Below are 24724 nucleotides of genomic sequence, written 5' to 3'. Positions count from 1 at the left end.
GGGTTTCTACAAGAGAGTCACACGCTCCTGAGAACAAAAATAACGCTACCTTCATTCATTCAACATGAAGGCTATAATTACTCTCTAGTGCTTATTATAGTGATTCAGTACCTTTTGATAGACTCTATTAATGATTTTATTAGTCCTTATCGACTGCTGAGGAATATAAATGGCGAGACTTGTTGATCTCTCTCGTTCTCGCATCAACACTCGACGCAGTATTGCGTAAACAATTATTGAACAGTATGTGTTGAGCCGGCCCCGCGGTATAGGGGTAGCATGCTTGCCTCTTAGATGGAGAACCCGGGTTCGATTCCCGACCAGGTCACTGATATCTACTTGGATTTGAGGGCTAGTTCGTTGCCCCCTCAGCCTTCATGATTACAATTGAGTAGCTATGTGCCAGCGAGACAGCGGCCCCTATGTAGAAAGCCAAGAATAACGACCGGGGGATTTGTCGTGCCGAGACCCGGGTTCGATTCCCGGCTCTTTGAAAAGCAGTGCGAGGGTTGGAACGGGATCTACTCAGGTCAACTGAGTAGAGGAGGGTTCGATTCCCATCTCAGCCATCCTCGAAGTGGTTTTTCGTGGTTTCCCACTTCTCCTCCAGGCAAATGCCGGAATGGTACCTAACTGAAGACCAAGGCCGCTTCCTGACCGCTTTCTTCCCTCTTCCTTGTCTATCCCTCCCAATCATCCCATCCTTCCACAAGGCCCCTGTCAAGCATTGCAAGTGAGGCCACCTGGGCGAGGTGCTCTTTTTCTTCCCCAATTTCATCCCTTCCCCGATCCACGGCTCAGGCGGCAGCGCACCGGCCACTCGCCGCTGTGTTCCGTGATTCAAATTCCGTCAATTCATGTGAGATTTGTGCTGGACAAAGCGGAGATAGCACAGGTTTATCTCCGGGTACTCCGGTTTTTCTTGTCTTCTTTCATGCCTGAAACACTCTCCAATATTACTTCATTTCATTTCATCTGTCAGTCATTAATCATTGCCCAGAGAAGTGTGACTGGCTTCGTTTTCCATTCTCCTGCATTAAGGCGAGTGCCGGGACTTCCTAGTATAAACCGCTGCCCAAAACTCTCTCACCTTCTCCAACATCTCCTTCACCGTCCTGGCCTGAGAGATGGCGTCACCGTTTAGGAGGCCCGCCTCACCCTTCAGGGGAGGAATGAAAATACTCCAAGAGTAGTACATTGCAAATCTCCTATTTATTTGATTCTTTTCTCCTGATAATGATTGCATCTTTTATACAGAATTAAGCTTACAATATAATACTTGACTAGTCTGGTGCAGCCATTGTAAGGCAGACTCTCATCTAAAGACATCCTCATTAGGTGTAGGCCTACCTGATACGTGAGAGTTATTTAAAAATTTGAACTTGGTATTACTTCTTCCTGTTACTAGATGCTTTAAAACTTAGGGAACGGTTTACATTAATGGGAAAATTGGCAGTTAATGGGTTAGTCACCTGGTGAAAAATTGCAAATTACAAACAAATTATATCTGCAATAAATACAAGTTGCAGACTGAATCTGGCCAGGTATAGTTCAGGGCGAAATTGTGTTTGTTGATGAAGCAATCGCCAACTAGAGCTATAAATACATTTCTGATTTATAGCTGCCGTATGCTGTGTTTTGTGGTTACTTTGCAGTTTCTTTTTCCTATTATTCGCCCTCTCTCTCATTTCCTTCCATTCATTCATTATTCCCTTACGGTCTTTTATTTTTCCTCTGTGAAAGCTATAATGAGCTTCTTGTGAGCAGGAAGGCCACAATAAGAACAGATAGACCGCGACCGGCCGCTCCAGGGGAACCAACCTTGCGGCTGTTACGGAGACAGTTGCACATTATTGCGTTTTCAATGTCATTTAAGAGTTTCAACATTCTCTTACAAAAGATAATTCAGTGTGGCCGTTCGAAACGTTTGTCGAGGGGCCGGTTACATGCGTGACGGGTGTGAATGGGAATGGATCATTAACACTGTAGTTTACTGTATACTTTTGAAGGCCGTCCTCTTAATATTAATATTACCACATGTCGTAGTTTACGTTGTTGTAAGGCATTTTTCTTTCTTAACACGCCGTCTGCCTAACATGGAATTAATAATATATAATATAAAATTATTTAATTCGAAACGAGCTGAATGATCAGAGTCGAGGTGTACAGTTCAAAAGGTCCCGGGTCGGAGATTTTAGCCGCGTCTAATTAATTGTTCAGACTTGGAGAATATGTGGTAGTCTTAACGTACCTAAAAGGCATTACATTACCACACCACAAATGCAATAGTGAATAGCCTACATCCTTCCACGTAGGGTTGGCATTAGTAATGGCATCCCGCGGTAAAGCGGGACTAAATCCACAAGAGTGATGGCGTCACCGTCTAGGAGGCCCGCCTTCCCCTTCAGGGGAGGAATGAAAACACTCCAATGGTAGTACATTGCAAATCTCCCATTTATTTGATTCTTTAACTAGGTGTGGGAAAAGTGGCAGAAGAAGTAGAAGAAAAGGGAGAAGATGTTTTTTTTTTCAATCGAAATAACTATTACATTCTACAAACACTCCTTACCGAGTGCACTAATATTTTGTATGAGTATCTCTTGACAATATAGTCGATGCAAATCAATTAATGTATGTTGAGGGTCTTTTTCACTTTGGAGAGTCCGGTTCTTTGGCTAAATGGTCAGCGTAGTGGAATTTGGTTCATAGGGCCTCGGATTTTATTCCCGGCTGGTTAATTCCGCTAGCTCAATAGCTGGGAATTTGTAATCATTTGAATAAACAACTTCACTTACACACCACGCTACAACACACTTAAGAAACTCGCAATGTTGAATAAACCCATTTACATACAGTTGACGTCAGAAAGAGCAGACGCTCGCTAAACTGGACCAAATTCACGTTAGTGTTGTCCCTATATAGGTTAATTAGGAAAAGGCCAGAAAAGAAAACGAAGAAATCGTTTCATTTTGAGAGTATCCAAGAATGAACTCACGAGACATATATAGAGGGGAAAAAATTAAAAGATAACGCCCTCTCACCCTCTATGTCTGTTAAGGATGACGTATTCACTTATCCTGGACTCGAACCAACAACCAAGCTGCTCGAGCTCTATATTACAATTGTTTTAGAAGTTGATTTACGTCGCATAGACACAGATAGGTGTTATGCCGACGATGGGATAGGAAAGGCCTGGGAGTGGGAAGGAAGCGGCCGTGGCCTTAATTAAGATACAGCTCCAGCATGTACCTGGTGTGAAAATGGGAAACCACAGAAAACCATCTTCAGGGCTGCCGACAGTGGGGCTCGAACCCATTATCTCCCGGATTCAAGCTCACAGCTGCGTGACCCTAACCGCACGGCCATCTTGCCCGGTCAGTGTCGATCTAACAAGGCTCGTGTGTTGTTATCTGAGCAATGTTAGTCAACTGAGCATCAATGTGTATCATACGATGGTCTCAAGTAGAAAGTGATTGTTATATTAATTGTTTCTCCGGTCATGTCGAAACTCGCTCCTGATGACCTCCAATTCACAACTCACTGGCGTGTCGTAATGTTTTATGCGTTGTCTGTGCTGCTTTACAGTTTCGAAGGATGGACACTAAATGAACCGATTGTAGGCCCTTGAATTGTGGATGTAACCCGAAATGTTCAAGCCGCCATGGGTAGACCAACAAGAAGGTACTCGGTCAAGCTGGGAAATCTTGTGAAGTCTTAACCCTCGTAGAAAATAGCCTCTTTCGGTCACGTCTTCCGAAATGACAAATCAGCCTGATACGTGTGATCGTAAGTAGACGAGGGTGAAGGAGGTCATCATTTTTTTTTTTTGGCGTCGCACCGACGCAGATATGCCTTATGGCGACGATGGCATAGGAAAGGCCTAGGAAGTGGAAGGAAGCGGCCGTGGCCTTAATTAAGGTACAGCCCCGGCATTTGCCTGGTGTGAAAATGGGAAACCACGGTAAACCATCTTCAGGGCTGCCGACAGTGGGGCTCGATTACTGGATACTGGCCGCACTTAAGCGACTGCAGCTATCGAGCTCGGTAGAGGTCATCTTAGACGCGGGACCTCCGACAGTGGTTCTTCCACATCCAAGGCAAAATCCGAAACAGGAAACACAAAATAAGGAAAAAAATTATCGATTACTGTCGTATACTTTCCCTTACAAGAAGAAGAATATCATGGTAAATACTGCGTTGATGGAATTAATAATGTCTCGGTGCGGCTATTCCTATTCCACGTCCATACAGATCCTGTTATTTTGATCACTTGAATCCTTCATCCTACCAAAAGGAAACTTAATGATGGAAGGACATCGAAAAGATTCCTGAAAAGTCAGGCACCTTTAAGGAAATACTTTGCTATATAATGAACGCCGCGCTAACACGTACAGGTTTATTGACACCAATGACATGAGAAATAGCTAGGTTTGGGAATGTATCAGCCGTGGGTTCAGTTTAAGTACAGATATTTTCCTGATTTTAAAATAGGAAACAACGGTAAATTGTCTTCAGAGCTGCCGGCGGTGGAGCTCGAACCCACAATCCACCGAACGTTAACTCATCGCCTCAACGCTACATGGCCTGGATTGTTAAGAAATCTAGGCCACTTTTAAGAAATATATATTTATTTCCTAAAATATATTTTCTCTGCACAGGCCAGAGCAAAATGTAGACTCTCCTACCGAAGTCTCTCTTATTTATAGCTGCAGGCCTGATAATCAAGTGGCTTCTCATCAAGATGACTTCAGTTTCAATCTCGGCCAAGTAATTTGGGTTTTTGAAATATGTACAACTCTGTGGATCGTATTCCATGTAAAGCTGGAGGTTCTGTTGCTGTGATCACTGTATCAACAGACGGTTACTGGTCTGAGAGTCCAGAATGAGTTTTTCTGTACTAGAGGGAAATAGCTAAGAAGATAAGATTGTGAAGATTTTTTTCTATCATGTTTTACTATCATTTTCGTAGCGTAGCAATGATGATTTCAACTGCATGTGGCTTACTTATCATACAGGCCACGATCACTTTCTCCCCAACCATTGCTGTAATCATAAATCTACGACCGAACACAGATAAAAACAGTTAATCAGGCCATCTTCACCATTCACCTCTTGTGGTCAAGTCCGTGATACTGATCTGGTGCTGTCGGATTTAGCTGTAATCTCTCCTCCATTTACCACAGCATTGTGTACAAAGGGCTTCTCTGTCTATTCTTGCATAGCTGTACTTTTTAATATTTAGGTTAATAACCTCATTCATTATTGTAAGAGAGAGTTTTGAATCAGTAACTGTGTATGCTTTTCTTTTTAGAAATTCATACATTTCTGAATAGAGAATAGGCGATTAATAAACAAAGAAGACTGATCGGATACTGATTTCTGCAGGGAGGGTTTTGATGTAATTTTTTTCTCTGAAAGTTGTGGGCAAGATTTGAAAGTACCGAGCTCAATAGCTGCAGTCGCTTGAATGCGGCTAGTATCCAGTATTTGGGAGATAGTGGGTTCGAACCCCTCTGTCGGCAGCCCTGAAGATGGTTTTCCGTGGTTTCCCGTTTTGACACCAGGCAAATGCCGGGGCTGTACCTTATTAAGGCCACGGCCGATTTCTTCCCACTCGTAACCCTTTCCTGTCCTATCGTCGCTATAAAACATATCTGTGTCGGTGCGCCGTAAAACAACTTGTAAAAAAAATTGAAAGTGAGGCTGAATTGGTTTTTCTGCTAGACGATTCTCACTTAATACTGAACTGAGATCAGCTGTGTAGCAGTGAGCTCTCCGAAGTTAAGCACCGTTGGACATGGTAAAGAATTGAATGGATAGCTCACGTAGTGTAGACTAGAAGAGGGACGGAATGGACTGGCCGCCCGTACTGCAAGTAAACCTTGGCTTAGTATTCCCAGTCAATGCTTCGTGTCCCAGCTGAGAAAACTGACTTTGAGTCGCCAATGCCCAAGTTTGGATAAGTCATATAGCCAGCTACTGATTTCAATATTCTACTGTATCTTGTGATGTGCTGCATGTTCAGTTTGCCGGGCTGAGTGGCTCAGACGGTTAAGGCGCTGGCCTTCTAACCCCAATTTGGCAGGTTCGATCCTGGCTCAGTCCGATGGTATTTGAAGGTGCTCAAATACGACAGCCCCGTGTCGGTAGATTTGCTGGCACGTAAAGGAACTCCTGCGGGACTAAATTCCGGCACCTCGGCGTCTCCGGAAACCTTAAAATAGTAGTTAGAGGGACGTAAAGCAAATAACATTATTATTATTGCATGTTCAGTTTATCACATTTGTACCGGCTTTGAAAGTCTTGAAGTATTTTCCCTTCTACTGAAGATATTCTCCTAAGTAGGTGGTCCTGAAAAGGATGATAATGATGCTGCTGATGATTATGACTTTGCATTTATCTAATAAATGCTGATTACCTTTTGTGACAGTTACCTGCAAAAATCATTCTTCGTGCAGGTAGATTTCTAGTTTCACTAAGATAATGTTACATACCTGCGATATCTTGACTGAGTTTTGCTAAATTTGAGAGAAAGGTTTTTCCTCGTAACTGTTCATAAACTTTTATCCCATTAAATTACCGATAGTTAAGCATATTTGGTCACGTATTTATGTGCATACATTCGGAAGATACGGATTCGTACCCCACTGTCGGCAGCTCTGAAGATTGTTTCCCATTTTCACACCAGGCAAATTTTGGCTCTGCAACTTAATGAAGGCTACGGATGCTTCCTTCCTTGTCCGAGCCCTGCCCTATCCCATCGTCGCCATTAGACATCTCTTAGTCAGTGCGACGTAAAACCGATAACAAAAGAAGACACAACCTATTTTATTGCTGAACTGGTCGGCTCAGCTGGTAGAGCGAGGCCAAGTTTTCGGATTCAATCCCGAGCCAATCCAATGATATTCGTTGGTACTCCTCTGGTAGATTTTGCGGCATGGTAGAGAACTCCTTCAGGGCAGAAATTCTGTATGGCGGCGTCGCCGAAAACCGTGAAAGTAGTTGGTGGGACGTGAAAACAAATGATAGTTTTACCAGTTTAAAATGAAGCGGTCATTATAATTTGATTGCTGGGGCATTTTTGATAAGAATTTTTCTGTGTAATTAATTAAACACTACTCTAATTCTTTACGTGTTATGTATTTTAGCGACGAAATGTAGTGTCACTTTTGGAGAGGCCTGGTGCAGGTCTTTCTAGCTGACGCCCATGGGTAAACTGTGCTTTTGGTTGTGTGGTGATAGTGATAATGAATTAGGGAGGCGGTGAAACCCGGTGTCGGCACATAGGCTTCTCCTATCGAATTATACCAACGAGTCTGCTCAAGAGTTAACATCTCTATCCGACGGACGAATCACCATCCAAAGCGTCATACGCCCTCACTCCATACGAAAACTGCGGAGAGGTTTGGGATTGAAGCCAATTGTTTACCACTACCTCTCCTACTCTGCGGGCCGGCACTCTGATAGCAAGAATGTTTTCGAACTATGAGACTTGAACCGGCTAATGACGGTGTCAGACGATAAAGTCTTGATTCCTTAACGATCATGGCCATCAGGTGGGGTATATGTTTCACGAGGGTTGTAAATAAAGTTTTCTTCGCTATTTGCTTTACGTCACACTGACACAGATACGGTAGGTCTTATGGCGATGATGAAATGGGAAAGGCCTAGGAATAGATAGGAAATGGCCGTGGCCTTAATTAAGGTATTGCTTGCATCAGGGAGAGAGTGGGTTCGAACCTCACTGTCGACAGCCCTGAAGATGGTTTTCCGTGGTTTCTCATTTTCATACTAGGCAAATGCCGGGGCTGCATCTTAATTAAGGCCACGGCCGCTTCCTCTCCACTCCTAGAACTTTCCTATCCCGTCGTCCCCTTAAGACCTATCTGTGTCGGTGCGACGTAAAGCAAATAGCAAAGAAATTAAGGTACAGCCCCAGCATTTGGCTGGTGTGAAAATGGGAAACCACGGAAAACCATCTTCAGGGCTGCAGATAGTGGGATTCGAACCAACTATCTCCCGGATGCGAGTTCACAGCTGCGAGCCCCTAACCACACGGCCAACTCGCCCGGTGTAAATAAAATAGTGGCATAATTGATTGAACGCAGTATTTAATGAGTTAACAAGTAGGCCTATAATTGCATTAAATTCCTTCATTATAGTCACCCACAAAGTCTATTACTTTTTGCCAAATGTCGAGAAGCTGTTGGGGACGGTTGGCAGTTGGCAAGGCGTTCTCTGTTGATGACAGCGACGGAGCGTCCTAATGCGCGGAGTACAGATGCCACGGCATGCTTCGAAGACAGGTCGAAATCACAAGGACTCATGTCTGGTGAATACGGCCGACCTGTACGGTGCAAATCCGCAGTCTGATTCCGACCAGCACGAAACGCCTTGACACATCATGCAACCTTCCTATACGGTAATGCAATCTCGCCACAGGCATCATTTAATCCTCGATAATATTCTGATACAATTTTGCCACAGGCAACCTCGATTTTAATCAAAGACCGCTGATCACCTCTTAGAGCGGTGAAATTGACACTCTTCAATTCAACGCCACACAGCCACGTCACTCGCAACTGGATGCCCGTCATATGCACACCACACATCGACAACAGCGCCACCTGACCACTCCCATATCCTATTTGCGCATGCCCGATATCTTGAGAGTGTCTGGGCTACGTTACCACTACTTTATTCACAGCCTTCGTAGCAATCCCACTTTACATAATCGGTGATGATGATGATGAGGAGGAGGAGGAGGATGATTGCAGCGATCATTGTTTTGAAAGGTTAAACATGGAGATCAGCAGATTATCAAATTTCTGTTGAGATGCAGTATTTAGACCGCAGTGTCTTTCTGGTATTATACAGGGTGTTCCCAAACATGTTGGAGGTAATCGGGAAATGGACAGAACACTACAAAACAACAAAATAAGTCCGTATAAACATAATTATGCTATAAGGTCTATCGTTTACAATCGTTTACGAGCTACGTCTATTTCAGTTATTATATAGAATGTTGTCAGCCTCTGTGGTGTAGTGGTTAGTGTCATTAGCTGCCACGCCCAGAGCCCTGGGTTCGATTCCCGGCTCTGGCACAAAACTTGAAAAGTGGTACGAGGGCTGGAACGGGGTCCACTCAGCCTCGGGAGGTCAACTGAGTAGAGGTGGGTTCGATTCCCACCTCAGCCATCCTGGAAGTGGTTTTCCCTGGTTTCCCACTTCTCCTCCAGGCAAATGCCAGGATGGTACCTAACGTAAGGCCACGGCCGCTTCCTTCCCTCGTCCTTGTCTATCCCTTCTAATCTTCCGATCCCCCCCACTAAGGCCCCTGTTCAGCATAGCAGGTGTGGCCGCCTGGGCGAGGTATTGGTCATCCTCCCCAGTTGTATCCCTGACCCAGAGTCTGAAGCTCCAGGACACTGCCCTTGAGGCGGTAGAGGTGGGATCCCTCGCTGAGTCCGAGGGAAAACCAAACCTGGAGGGTAAACAGATTAAAAAGCGGAAGATATAGAATATTGTGATAGTTCCTATTCAAGCATGCCATTACGGATATGGTAGTACTTGTCAGCGTGCGGAACGAGGTTTCCGTCGTTGCCTGAAGTGCTCGAACGTGTCCGACAATCAATGAGGTCGCGTGTTCAGGCGCATGGTGGTCATTTTGAGGACTTCCTGTAATAGAATGCAATATCCCTCCTGGTACACCAATATGGAGGCAACTACTCTATATGGTATTTGTAACTCGTACGAAGTTGGAAAGTCTGTAACTTATAAACGATCGATCGTAGGAATTTTTCTGTTCTTTTGTGGTGTACTATCCAGTGCCGAAAACTCCCCTCATGTTTGGGAACACTCTGTATAGAACAGGTTTGTCATATTCATCCTGAAAGAGACTAAGGTGCGAGCAATATGAGTAAGTAACTAGTTATTATTATACCATCCTGGTTTTCCAAAGATACTTTTCTTCCATAACGAAAGGTCGCGGTGGAATGTTCTGACCGTCGGACCAGTTCGGTACTACCCGCAAGTAGCTAGGGACATCTCTTGAGAACTCAGGAAACTAGTAGTAATATTGAAATACTTAGGCGCCATAAGACCTATCTGTGTCGGTGCGACGTAAAGCCCCTAGCAAAAAAAAGAAATACTTAGTTTGCAATAGAAAAGTTCATGACACTTACTCAAACATGTATCACAAATTTACCTGTACCACAAATATAGACCAGTACCAGCAGGAGCACCAGGAGATTACAAAAAATATTTCTAAAGTAAGCACGTCTCTTCCCAAGTTCCGTTTCTTGATTCGAAGTAGGGAATGAAGTGAAGTGAATTTATATGGAATGTTATTTTACGACCGGATGCACTTCCTCACTCCAACCTCAGCTGAGGAGTTAATGAAGATGAAATGAATATAAGTGAATGAAATTAGGTAAGGTGGCAGGAATATGCTGTGGCCTATGAATCCCGGCATTTGCCTGGAAGTGAAATGGGAAAGCACAGAAAACCATTCTCAGGACAGCTGACAGTGGGTTTCGAACCCGCGCTTCTTTGGAGTTTAGAGCCTGGCTCCACAGCCGCAGGGCGTCATACGAACGGCCACTTCGCTCGTATTTTTTCTTTTCTTTTCTGGTCTCTTGTAATATTTCTCGAAATTCAAGCATCACATTTTGAGTATTCTGGAAATGAAATTGTATTGTAGGTTGGTGAAATCAATTAATTTCCTTGAATTGCTCGCAACAAGCGATACGAATGGAATTCCAAATGAATGTAAAAAGTTTTAATTGCTGTTAGTATTGTGAATGAATGTGTACTTGTGGTTATGGTATTACACTGCTTCCATTCCGGATACAAAATTCTATCAAAATTCAGGAAAGGATATTTTGACAAATGAGCTTTGGGATTGCTTCTCTCTCCATTCAGACGAGATGAGACAACTAACGTTTCTACGCACGTATTCGAAAGTACGAGTCTATACTTCCTCCATTAGCAAGATCAGAGACGCACTGTATCATATCTAATTACTGTATCTCTTGTTGGTCTGCACGCAAATTTGTAAGGGGACACTAATTGCCCCACTGGCCTTGTCAACCCTCGGACGTGATTCTCCTCGCACTCATTTAAATTTCTTGTTTTCCCTCTTCACCTGAGAATTACACAAAAGGTTCAAAAACTCTTGCATGAGGTATGTTACAGTACAAAGAATAGCAGATCTATGTATTTTGCTCTACGAAATAAATAAATAAATTAATTAATTAATTAAGAAAATGATTTGGAAAACATCACTATTTCTTGTAGGAAAAGTAACAGATATTAAAGACGATATATAACTTACAGTCCCAGGTCATATCATCAGAATCTTGTTAATAGACATTGTAAATAAAGGGTGATCGGAAACTCTCATTACAGACTCCTGGGCTTGTAGAGAGGACAGAGTAGATAACGTTTCGAACAGGAATCCATGTGAGGAAACGTACCGTTTCCGAGCTATACGTTCAACCAATTAAAATCGAGCGTATAACCTCCCGCTTCTGCTGGGCGAAGGAACGATAGTATATAATTAGTTGTGACTTAATTACATATCTAACAAATCAATATTCAATAATTTGTTAACGACCGAGCTCGATAGCTGCAATCGCTTAAGTGCGGCCAGTATCCAGTATTCGGGAGATAGTAGGTTCGAACCCCACTGTCGGCAGCCCTGAAGATGGTTTTCAGTGGCTTCCCATTTTCACACCAGGCAAATGCTGGGGCTGTACCTTAATTAAGGCCACGGCCGCTTCCTTCCCACTCCTAGCCCTTCCCTGCCCCATCGTCGCCATAAGACCTATCTGTGTCGGTGCGACGTAAAGCAACTAGCAAAAAAAAAAAAAAAAAAAATTGTTAACGATGTCCAGTGTCAAGGTAAAAGTAACAAAATTCGTGCATTGTGACCACTTCAACAATTTTCTCTTTGGTAACAACGTCCAGTGCCAAGATAAAATAACGAAACTAACTTATTGTATCACAGTAACAATATTTTTAGTAAAGAAACTTGTATTCAGTAATTTGGTAACGATGTCCCGTATCAAGGGGAAACATAAGGGAGCATTCACGGAATGGCATGGACAATTTTGTCTTCGTAAAGAAACTAGTATTCAGAAACCTACTAACAATGTCACATTAACAAATTCTTATACGCAAATTTAACGTTCTATTTTTCTGTTCTTAACAATATTTAGAATCTTCGTCCACTACAACAGCATTCGGACACTGACATGGTGGTGACGATGATGATGATGATGATGATGATCATGATGATGATGAAGTTTCCATTCCCCACCCGGAAGGGTGTTTTTAAAAGTTGTTTACAGAAGATAGATACGTACATTTAATATATATGTTGTTTCATTGAGAGACACATGTATTCAAAACTGGCATTTGTACCAGTTCTTAAAAGGGAATTTGCGGTGGATTACATGTTTCCTTCAGGAACTTATGCGAAGTAACATGGCTCTGTTCACACGTTTTATGTGGAATTTTAAAATGATATATATTTCTACGACAGCGCTTGGCAGTAACGTGAAATATGATGAATGTGAACAAATTTGAGAGAGAATGAGGACGATTTCCGAATTTATTGTACGGTATAGTTCGTGGTCCGAAGTTGAGCGAAATCCTCGGTGGTTCTCAGGTTGCATATTGTATCTCTGACCAATGGCGTGGCACTCTATCGTTGATGATACCCCCCTTACTATCTGCTCTGTCAAAAAGAGTAAAATGGCTCTTTACACTTTGAAGTGACATGCACGACATGCACCACGGGACTTGGACTAAACATCCAATTTTTCGTAATCATCTGCTTTATTATTCATCGTACGATAAATATGTGCATGGAATACAGGAAAGGAAATAACATATTCTTAAACGTTTGTTATATACAGTTTTTGATACACCTACTGTAAACGAAAATATACTAGAAAAATCTTCGTATAAATACCAACTCCATGTGATTACCACGATACCATATGCACCTGATAACACAATCCTGAGCGAGTAGAATCCAAATACGTAGTTCGGTTGAAGTAAGTCCAGCAGTTTTCCACTTTTAGGAATAGACAGACAGACAGACAGACAGACAGACAGACAGACAGACAGACACCAAAAGGTAAAGTCCTACCTCATGTTTCCTTGGTGTATAGGTGGGGTTAATTTTCAAGCCGAGAGACATATTGTGCATCCTCTGACTTTCTCCTGTTGTGGATCAGTCACATAACTGTAGGTCTGCGAGGGTGTCCGTCACTGGCTTCAGAGCATGAAGCCCATGAAAAATAGTATTTTTCTCCGTCATTCGAAGAGTAAGCGAAATTATGTACATGACAAAAATTATTTAAAATAAAGGGGTGTTTCACAATTAGTCCACAGATTTTACATATAGTCAATGCTGTAAGAAAAAAATTGAAAATAAACCTCTTCTGGTCTTACTATAAACCCCCAATATGTTCAGTGATTTTAAAATTATGTACAAATCAAAACCTGCTCATGGATGATTAGACACTAAATATGAAGTTTCGTTGAGATATGATCAATAGTGTAAAAGAAAATTGAAAAAATGTATAATGCTTTTCCTATAAACCCCATGTTATTTCAGTGATTTTTAAATGTTATGCATATCTAAACCTGATTCTGGATGAATTTACTCAACTACAAAGTTTGGTCGAGATCTATCTAGCCGTGTGGCCGTGATGGTGGAACAGACGGACAAACAGACACGATAGCTAAAAACCACTGATATGGTCAGTAATTGACCTAAAACGGATACATATATCAAAATAAGGTAAAATAAATGAAATTACAGATAGCGGAGCCCCTACAATTTATTTATAAGATGAATATAGTTTTTTTTTAATTTTCAACTTTTTGTTTTGTACATTTTTAAATATTTAAATTTATCTTTTTATATACAAACATTGTTATAGACCATTGTGACTTTCAGCGTTCAGTCTGCAAGCCTCTGAGAATTCACTAAACGTCGCCACAACCCTCTATTTGCGACTAGTGCTGTGGCCTCATTTAGTTCTGTACCTCTTATCTTTAAATCGTTAGAAACTGAGTCTAACCATCGTCGTCTTGGTCCTCCTCTACTTCTCTTGCCTCTGTAACAGAGTCCATTATTCTCCTAGGTAACCTATCCTCCTTCATTCGCCTCACATGACCCCACCACCGAAGCCGGTTTATGCGTACAGCTTTACCCAGATATATGTTTATTTCTTCTTTCCCTATGCCTAATGTACAATACAAATATTGAGTTGTCAATATAAAAGTTGTACAAAGGTGACAATTGGATGGTTCTGTTGGACTTACCCTATATTATTCTTGGCTTTTCTTAGTATTTGGCAATAAAACATGGAACATACGGTGCTATTAGGAATGTGTCTGTGGCAGAAAATACTATTAAAGTGGTTACACATGAGTTTCAAAAGATGTAAAGTTGATGTGTGGTTTTAAACCTGAATGTGTTGTGAGAAAATGTAAATTGAGCGTCTGATAAGCTGCAGCCTGTAGATCTTTCATAACTAGCGATCTGTAGTATGGGTGGATGTTGAACATTAAATTATTACCAAACTGACCAGATCTTCAATTGTAGGATGGTGAAATAGCGAACGGGTTGGTTTGGTTCGTGGGTTGATAGTGCGAATGGGGGCTATGAATTCAGGGTGGTTGCCAGGCTGAGCGGCTCAAACGATTCAGGCGCTGACCTTCTGACCCCCAACTTGGCAGGTTCAAACTTGGTTCAGTCCGGTGGTATTTGAGAGTGCTCAAATACGTCAGCTTCGTGTTGGTAGATTTACTGGCACGTAAAAGAACTCCTGCGGGACTACATTCCGGCACCTCGCATCTCCGAAAACGGAAAAGTAGATAGCGGGACGTAAAGCCAATAACATTATTAATTCAGGGCGGTTTGAAGTGTAATGAATTCAGTTCCTATGCAAGAGTTGATGTATTATTACAAATATGATGTACGAGGGATGTAAATAAACAGAAGGCAACGTAGCCCAGACACTCGCAGGAGATCGGGCATGTGCAAATAGGGTATGGGAGCGGTCAGATGGTACTTTTGTCGATGTGTAGTGCATTTGACGGACATCCAGTTGGGAGTGTTGTTGCTGTGCAGCGTTGAAGTGAAGAGCTTCGATTTCACCACTCTAAAGCACGTTTTCAAAAAGTGATCAGCGGTCGTGAATTAAAATCGAGGTTGCCCTAAGGAAAAATTGCATCAGAATGTTATCGAGGATTACAGTGAAACCTGTGGCGAAAATGACTTACTGTATAGCACAATGTCATGTCGCAAACAATGTAAATCTCTTATTGCAACGGTGGCAATGGGAGGTCTTGGAACACCCTCCGTACTCACCAGACATGAGTCCTTGTGACTTCGACCTGTTTCCGAAGTTGAAGGAAGCCCTCCGAGACCGCCGATTTCTTGACGTGGCACCTGGGCGCTCCCTCACTGTCATCAATAGAGTACGCCTTGCCAACAGTCCCCAACGGCTTCCCGAGATTTGGAAAAAGGTAATAGACTTTGCGGGTCTTTCTACGTTGACGGAATGCAATGCAATTGTACTTGCTACTTCATTATATATTGCGTTTTATCAATATTGATACTTTATTTACAGCCCTCGTATTTACGTCTTTTATCAGGTTTTATCCAAGTAAGTTCTTGATAGTAAGGATTAAGGGAAAAGTGAATCTGAGACAACAGGTCAAACTCGCCGCAGTTTCTTCATTTGTTCCTTAGTTGAGTCAACAATAAGTACGTCGCGGTAGTCGAGGATAAGAAGGATTAAAGCCTGGATAGTTTTTGTGGCATATCTGGTGGTTACATGTTTTCTTTTTTTAACGGTTGAAGCGAAACAAAGAATATCTGACATATATGTTAGGTATGTTCTGTCCAGTTTAGAGATTTATCGTCACGCCAAGGTTTCTTACTGTTTTACCGTAAGGGACGATTTTATCATTCATTAGAAGAGGTGACATAAGTATACTTTTGATCACGCGTAGGAGCTTCCGAGAACCGACAATGAATGCTTGCAATTCTGTTGGGTTTTTGAGAAACCTGTTCGGTCGTACGTATTCTCTTAGTTTTTTTCAAGTCAGTATTTGTCTTGCGTTGTTCTGATAATTCGCAAATTTTACAGTCGTTACGTGTTTGAAGGCCACCTGTATGTAAATAGTAACTAAATGATTTTCGTGTAGATAATATTTCATTGATATACAACGAAAAAAAGTAGGGGTCCCAAACCACTACCCTGCGGATTAATTTAGGTGACGGAAGGGAACGGCTAGGATTTGAAAGATAGTGACCATGGCCTTATATAAGGAACGGCCCCAGAATTTTACTTGTGTATAAATGGGAAACTAGAGAAAAATATCTTCAGGAATGTCGGTGAAATCTCGCAGGTGAAAGCTTAGAGCTACACGGCCCTGCATAGCGCAGCCAACTCGCTCGCTCGAATACAGCAGATTATTATTATTATTATTATTATTATTATTATTATTATTATTATTATTATTATTAAAAATGAAATAGCGTATGGCTTTTAGTGCCGGGAGTGTCCGACGACAAGTTCGGCTCGCCAGGTGCAGGTCTTTTATTTCACTCCCGTAGGCGACCTGCGCATGATGACGATGAAATGATGATGATGATGAAGACGACACATACACCCATCCACCGGGCCAGCGAAATTAACGAATGATGGTTAAAATTCCCGAACCTGCCGGGAATCGAACCCGGAACCCCTGTGACCAGAGGCCAGCACGCTATCCATTTAGCCATGGAACCGGACTATTATTATTATTATTATTATTATTATTATTATTATTATTATTATTATTATTATTATTATTATTATTATTATTATTATTGACGTGTTCCGTGGCGGATGTACCAATTAGTGCCGTCTTCCTGACCATACCAGTTTCGACACAACGGCCGCATTTCCAGGCTTCTGGCTCCCGAGGCGAGAACAGATGACCTTGAGAAAGCCCCCTCTGGGTAAAATTAAGAAGTCTGGAAGCCTGTGAGAGCTAGGAAGTCTTTTACGTTTCTTTCTCATTCTCCAATGAAGAGCCGTAATAATCTGATGTTAATTATAGGTATATAACGAAACAAATGGTGGGTCTGATTGACGAAAATTAGTAACATTCAGTCTACGGGATACTTTCAATAGAAAGATTACATGGTGCATGCAATCGTCGTGAGTTCCTTTAGGATGTTATGAAACCTTGCAGAAAATGTAATAACAGTTGATTATGGCTGAATCCCTCTGACACTTTTCGAATGAACGAGAAGGAAGGGGAAAGGAGATTTGATTGTAGAAAATCGTAGGCTTCACTCAATTAGTTCTTTCAACATTTGTTGGAAACGGTTCGTTTTGTGTTCAAGTATTATTGCACAATTTGCTGAAAATCACTTTGTCTGTCTGTGTTAGAGTGCTTTAGAGGTCAAATTCCCAAGAGACACATTAAAGTCCACAACGCTAATGGCAACTGCAAGACAAAGGTTGTCTCTCCTCACTTGTGTAAAAGTCTCGGAAGACTTGTATTTAGACAAGAGCCAAAGGGGGGCTGAAGAAAATAGCCATGCACACAAAACGTTTTAGGTAAGAAACACCCAGTTAGGGGTAAAAAAAAAAAATCGAAATTTGATTTTCATCGTTTTAAAATGTTTACAATATACACCATACAAACTGCATTGAGAAAGAAAATCCGAAAAAAAGAACTTCAATGTGTATTCTGCAGCTGGAAAGACACGTCCATTTTTTACCAATGTTTATTTTGAAGCCGATAACTTCTAAACTAATAGACTGATTTCTGTGAATATTGAATTTTCACGACCGCATTGTTATCGAAGCATATTTTCAACGTATTAGGTCGTATTACGTACATGTAGTACGTGTTGAAGAGGTGTTAAGTATCCCGAAATCGGGAGATTGTGGGTTCGGATCCCATTGGTGTCCGGCTGGCCATTTTTGTTCTGTACTGAACATCTCTTCAACACGTACTACATGTACGTAACACGACCTAATACGTTGAAAGTCTGTTTCGTTAAGACTGATTTCTATTCGCACTAATTTTATGCTCTGTAAAGCGCGATCTTCGTATTGGTACCAAAAAAGCTTCCGACATTGTTTATGTTTGTAAACAGGCGTTAGAAGTCGTGATTTTGTTGTGATATTGTGAGTTTGCGTTCTCCTACTGCACCATGTGTCACGCGAAGCATTTTGTGAACAGGAAGTTCACAGGAAATGCTCATACAAGAAATGTTCCTTGTATAAATAAAGATTTAGGAGAGCTGAGTTTAGGGAGATAAATGTCGTCGATAACATGGTCATGTGCTTATCCTGTATACTGTACATGAAACTGAGATTAGTATTGAATCTCCATTCAGTTAATCCGAAAAAGTAAAGAAGAAAAAAGAAAGCAGAGTTAATTGTTGATGAAAAGAGTAAAAGAGCAAGCAGAATTACGGAGAACCTAAATATAACCAAGCAAGACAGCGACGATCCAGAAAGTGGGACAAGAATGTCCTGAATTTTGCCAGTAGAAAGAAATTGAACTGAGAAATTTCAGCTTTATTTTCCTCAGTTTGGCTACATATTTTCTTGTAATTCGGTACCCATTATAAGAAAGCTTGTAAAGCTAGGTCAGCGAAACTTTTCTGCAATTGAATATAAATTTAGAGATGGAAATAATAATAATAATAATAATAATAATAATAATAAGCGATTTTAATGTATCATACATACATTTACGAATATTTGGGCTAGAAAATAATATACATCTAAAAATTACACTGGGAAAAGTATTCAGTTTCTGCAAATTATTATTCCCCATCTTTTAAATGACCTTAACCCTAATTTATTTGGGGTAGCAACTGGGCCGAGTTTTACGTCTGGATGCCCTCTCTGACGCCAACACTATGTGGGGGGTTGTATTCATCATTGCGTATTTCTTTGGTGGTTAGTAGTGTAGTGTGTATATACGAAGAGAAATTAATTGAGACAACACAAACACCTAGTCCCTGAACCAGAAGAATTAACTATACGTAATTAAAATTCAACGGCCCAGTCAAGAATCGAACTCGGAGCCCTCTGAATCGAAGACATGTATCCTGAACACTCAGCTATGCAGCCAGACATTTTGGTTTCTGTAAATAATCCTCCATATAGCCAAAGGTGTAAATAGGAACTCCAAGGCATCTCCACTGACTATCCTAAACAGATTTCGAATAAAGTGCACCTGAGATTGGGTGATTGAACGTACTGAAGATAAGCAGAAGGTTCTCGTATAGAAAAGAAAAGTTTTAATTCATTAAATGGGATAATTTACAACGTGAATCAGGGAAGTTTCATCCTGTTGAGAATATTTTGAAATATTCTAATTTTTTTGTCAAAACTCACGGTAATTGACCCTAATAAAATTGGCATAGGACTATCAGCTGACAAACTGCAACATATTAACCTATCAGACATTGAAGGAACATTTGGAAGATAATGCATACGTGCTTTAAAAATACCTTCTCCTTCTTTATATGTTTACCCTCCAGAGTCGATTTATCCATCGCACTCAGCGAGGGATGCCACCTCTACCGCCTCAAGGGCAGTATCCTGGAGCTTCAGACTCTGGGTCTGGGGATACAACTGGGGAGGATGACCAGTACCTCGCCAAGGCGGCCTCACCTGCTATGCTGAACAGGGGCCTTGCGGTGGGATGGCAAGATTGGAAGTGATAGTCAAGGAAGAGTGAAGGAAGCGGCCGTGGCCTTAAGTTAGGTACCATCCCGTCATTTGCCTGGAGGAGAAGTGGAAAATCATTTCCAGGATGGCTGAGGTTGACCAAATTGCACTTTCCAAATTTCGTTGCAGAGCCGGGTATCGTACCCGGGCCTCCGGGGGTGGCAGCTAATCATACTCACCACTACACAGCAGAGGCGGCAAAAAATTCCTTCCTGGATAAAAATAATTGTATTAATGGACCATTATTGCCACTCTCAGGCAAACGTCTGATCACTAAATGTCTTTGTGACAGATACGTATATCATCCAAATTTTGAATATGTCTGTATATATGCCTACCCCTGTTTCAAATTGCTTTGCTGAAAGGTCTTTTATTTTTTGGCCCTTTCAAGGATTAAAACTTATTTACGATCATCTCATAGTCCATGTTTCTGTGCTTGCTACTAAGAATGATTTACCGAGATATATAGCTGCAGTCGCTTAAGTACGGCCAGTATCCAGTATTCGGGAGATAGTGGGTTCGAACCTCACTGTTGGCAGCCCTGAAGATGGTTTTCAGTGGTTTCCCATTATCAACCCAGGCAAATGTTGGGGCTGTACTTTAATTAAGGCCACGGCTGATTCCTTTCGATTCCTAGCCCTTTCCCCTCCCATCGTCGCCATAAGACCTATCGCGTAAAGCCAATTGTAAAAAAAAAAAAAAAAAGAATGACTTAATTGTACGTCTGAATTGCGGGAATGCCATAGACATTTTCTAATTTAGGAAAAAGCAAAACGGGAACTACTAAGTGGCTGATTAGTCTTATTTTCAAACGAATGCATACCAACGTTTTGCGAAATGGGGTTGTGGTGTAAAATTGGCCTAAGTACATTGTGGTAGTTAAATTCGGCCTGACTCCCGCCTTAGGTATCTCTTATTTGAAATAAGTCGTCTCAACACTTTGTGAAGCGTAGTTAGTTAAAGCACTTGCTTTGTTAGCTGAAGATTGTGAAGTCAAATCCCAGCGTATTCAAGAGTGAGTGTATTGCGGGGATCAATTGCTCAGAAGGAACAGTACACCGCTGGCCCAGGTTGCCGGGTTCTATCACGACTCAGTCCAGTGGTATTTTTAAGGTGCTCAAATACGCCAGCTTCATGCCGGTACATTTACCGACATTTAATAGAACTCCTGCGGAACAAAATTCCAACGCCTTGATATCTCACAATACCGTTAAATTAATTATTGAGACGTAAAACGAGTGTGATTTTTATTACTATTGAAAGATTTAATTTTCACGACCGTATCGTACTCGAAATAAACTTTCGATGCATTAGTCCTCTTCAGAACATATCGAAGAGATTAAGTACAGAACAAAAAACGGCCAACCTGCCACCAGTGCGATCCGAACCCACATTATTATTACTCACTCACTCACTCACTCCGTAGGCTTCTGATGGACGTGAAGTTCCCGTGCCGATCTCACAATCCTCCTCCATCCTTTTCGATCTTGAACCTCCTCTTCCCGGTCATCAATTTGGAGGGTCCGGCATACCTTGTTGATCTCTTTCTTCCTGGTGCCTCGGGGTCTTCCTGAAGGTCTTTTTCCATTAAGAGATCGTTTGTATAGATCTATTGGTGCTCTGTTATCCTGCATCCTCAGTACATGTCCAGCCCAGCACAGTCTGTTAGATTACAGTGTGTTGTGGAGAGAGGGTGTAAATCTCATAATTAGATCATTTATGCCAGCTTTGTGAGATAGGATCGAACTATGGGCCAAATATTTTTACTATAAACTTTATTCTCAAAGACTTACAATTGCTGCTGCTCTTTCTTGGTTTCTCGGAACCATACAGAAGTACTGGTCGAATGATTGTATTGTAGATAATCATTTTTGCATTCCTTGCTAAAAGCTTGGAGCCTAATATAGGGCTCATATAGTAAAATGCCTTATTTGCATTCTTAATTCTAGCTTGGTGTTCCTGTTTCCTTCGATTTTGCTCATCGATGAATACACCAAGGAATTTAAAATCATCTACACTTTAAATATATATTTCCCAATCTTCAAAGGCAATCCGTCAACCTCCTCACGATTCGGACTCTGTACAACCATATAAGTTAATGTGTCTTTTAATCATTTAACCCTAAGCCAATTTTTGCTGCCATTTCCTCTAGTTCAACAAATAACTGCCTAATTTCTAATTCATTGCGGCCAATAAGAACAATGTTGTCTCCCCCAATATGATGCTAGCAGGTACAAGAGCTAATTTCCTGATAATTTTCTCCAGTGCAATGTCGAATAGAAAGGAGATAGTGCATCCCCTTGTTTTAGACCAGTTTTATTCTGGAAGGAACTTGACTTTCTGTCCATGAGCAAAATACAGCTAACATTACCATCCATTACACAGTTTGCACATATTAATTAATTTTATGGGAAAGCCAAACTCCACCGCGATGTTCCACAGCCTTTCTCTATAGATTGAATCATATGCCTTGAAGAAATCTGTAAAGAGATAATGAACCGACTCCTTATGTTCCCACACCTTATCATTAATAGTCTTAATTGCAACTATGTTGTCTGTATTATTATTATTATTATTATTATTATTATTATTATTATTATTATTATTATTATTATTATTATTATTATTATTATTATTGACTACATGCACCGAAAGCCATTCAGGGTGTTACAGGGTAGTTCACCTGACTTGCGATGCGTTGCAGAGTTGCAGGTTAATGCGAAGCTAGTACAAGTTTGTGGGAGTTCTACGATCACCTCCTCAGAACACTGTTGCCAAAGTTTGCTAGTTAGGTGCCAGATGTATCTCTATGTTTGTTCTACATTTTCATGTGAGCAGAGTCCGACTCGTTGGCCGAATGGTCAGCGTACTGGCCTTCGGTTCAGAGGGTCCCGGGTTCGATTCCCGGCCGGGTCGGGGATTTTAACCTTAATTGGTTAATTCCAATGGCCCGGGGGCTGGGTATTTGTGCTGTCCCCAACATCCCTGCAACTCACACACCGCACATAACACTATCCTCCACCACAATAACACGCAGTTACCTACAAATGGCAGATGCCGCCCACCCTCATCGGAGGGTCTGCCTTACAAGAGCTGCACTCGGCTAGAAATAGCCACACGAAATTATAAATTATTATGTGAGCAGATATTTTCATTAATGAAAATGAACAACTATACTTAAGAATGATAACCTGCTATTCCAAAGGAAACAGTTTAACAGTGCATGATTGATTTCTACTGCAGACATTCCTCTATATAGTGTTAAATTCTATTTATATATATTTAAAAAAATGCAAGTTGATGTAGGTCGCACTCACACAGATAGGTATTATGGTCACGATGGGAGAGGAAAGGGCTAAAAGTGGGAAGGAAGCGGCCGTGGCCTTAGTTTGCCTGGTGTGGAACTGGAAAACCACGGAAAAGTAACTTCAGGGTTGCCGACAGTGATGTTCGAACCTACTATCTCCCGAATGCCAGCTCACAGCTGCTCGTCATTAATCGCACGGCCAACTCACTCTTCATGTAAATTAAATTGTAGGAAGTCCGCAATCTTAATTTCATTCATTTTGCCTCTTTTTTAGATATTTATCCGTTTTAAATCAACTCAAGATCGTATCAGTGATTTTTAGCTTTCGTGTTTGTTTGTTTGTTTGTTTATTTGTTTGTTTATTTGTTTGTTTGTTTGTTTGTTTGTTCCACCATCACATGGAAACACGAACAAACATTGTATCTAGAGTCTACTCATCCAGAAGGAGGTTTTGATATGCATATGATTTTAAAATCATTGAATGGACTGGGAGTTTGTACGAAGACCAAACGGATTATTTGATATTTTCTCATACACTATTGATTTTCTGTAAAATCTGTAGACTATACATGAAAAGACTATTAATTTTAAATCATTTTTGTCATGTACATAATTACGCTTACTATTCAAATTACGGAGATTTTTTTTTCTTCTACGTGTTTCGCGCTCTACAACCATTGACGGACACTGTCGCAGATCGACAGCGAATCTACCAGTTGCCATGGCAACGTCTAAATCTGCTTACCACCAGGGATGTGACGTAATGCCATTTTGGTCGCCATTCATATGAAGTCGTGGTTTTTCGTTGGATAGAAGATGAGAGAGGCGTCATGCTGCCATTGTGAGGGACATTTGCAGAATATCTTCGGAGGTTACAAGTGCCTGCAAATAGTGCTAAGAGTGATTGTTAATATTTGAACAGTACCGTAGAGTGTAGCCCATTATTTCACATTGTAAGGTGCTTCTGTCATTTGCTATAATTGTTACTGTGTTTCTCCTCTACTTTCGTTTTCTGCTTTAATTTCTTACAGTAATTCACCTTCTTATCTGAATACATAACATTCCCTGCACCTACATTTCTCCTCTGTTAACGCTTTCAAATATAAGGTAACTTAGGGATATCCCGACATGAGGGAGAACTCGACACTTTTAAGCTTAGCGCCTCTGGTAACCACAGTACTGCACAGGTCAAAATTGCAAGTACGTTTACTGGAGCCGTATGGTTTTGTGCTCATGGTCATCCTGTTAGCTGAATATTATCACTATAAATACAAGGCATATGAACAATTGAAGGTGAGTAAGTAAGTGATATATGATTTTATAGTAACTTGCTATAATATGATGAGTAGGTTGTGTTATGAAATAGGTAGATATGCGATACTTTTAAGATAATGTTTTAGGTTAGGCGCACTAAGCAAGTTTCGGAGAAGCGGTCATTTCATTCCCAAATCGCCAAACCTTCAGCTTGGTAAGCGTTGCGACCTCTTGCCTGCCAATGAAACTCGGGGAGATCCAGACACGACAAGCTGGGAGATCTCGACACTGTCGAAATCTCCCTGAATCTCTAAACCTAGATACATTTTTGGGGACATGGTTTAATGGTGCGTTAATACTACAGTTTAGTAGGAGTAATAAATGA

Source organism: Anabrus simplex, chromosome 7 (genome assembly GCF_040414725.1).
Source record: "Anabrus simplex isolate iqAnaSimp1 chromosome 7, ASM4041472v1, whole genome shotgun sequence".
Taxonomy (NCBI): domain Eukaryota; kingdom Metazoa; phylum Arthropoda; class Insecta; order Orthoptera; family Tettigoniidae; genus Anabrus; species Anabrus simplex.
The sequence above is the reverse complement of the archived record's forward strand: the minus strand, read 5'-3'. Positions refer to the sequence as shown.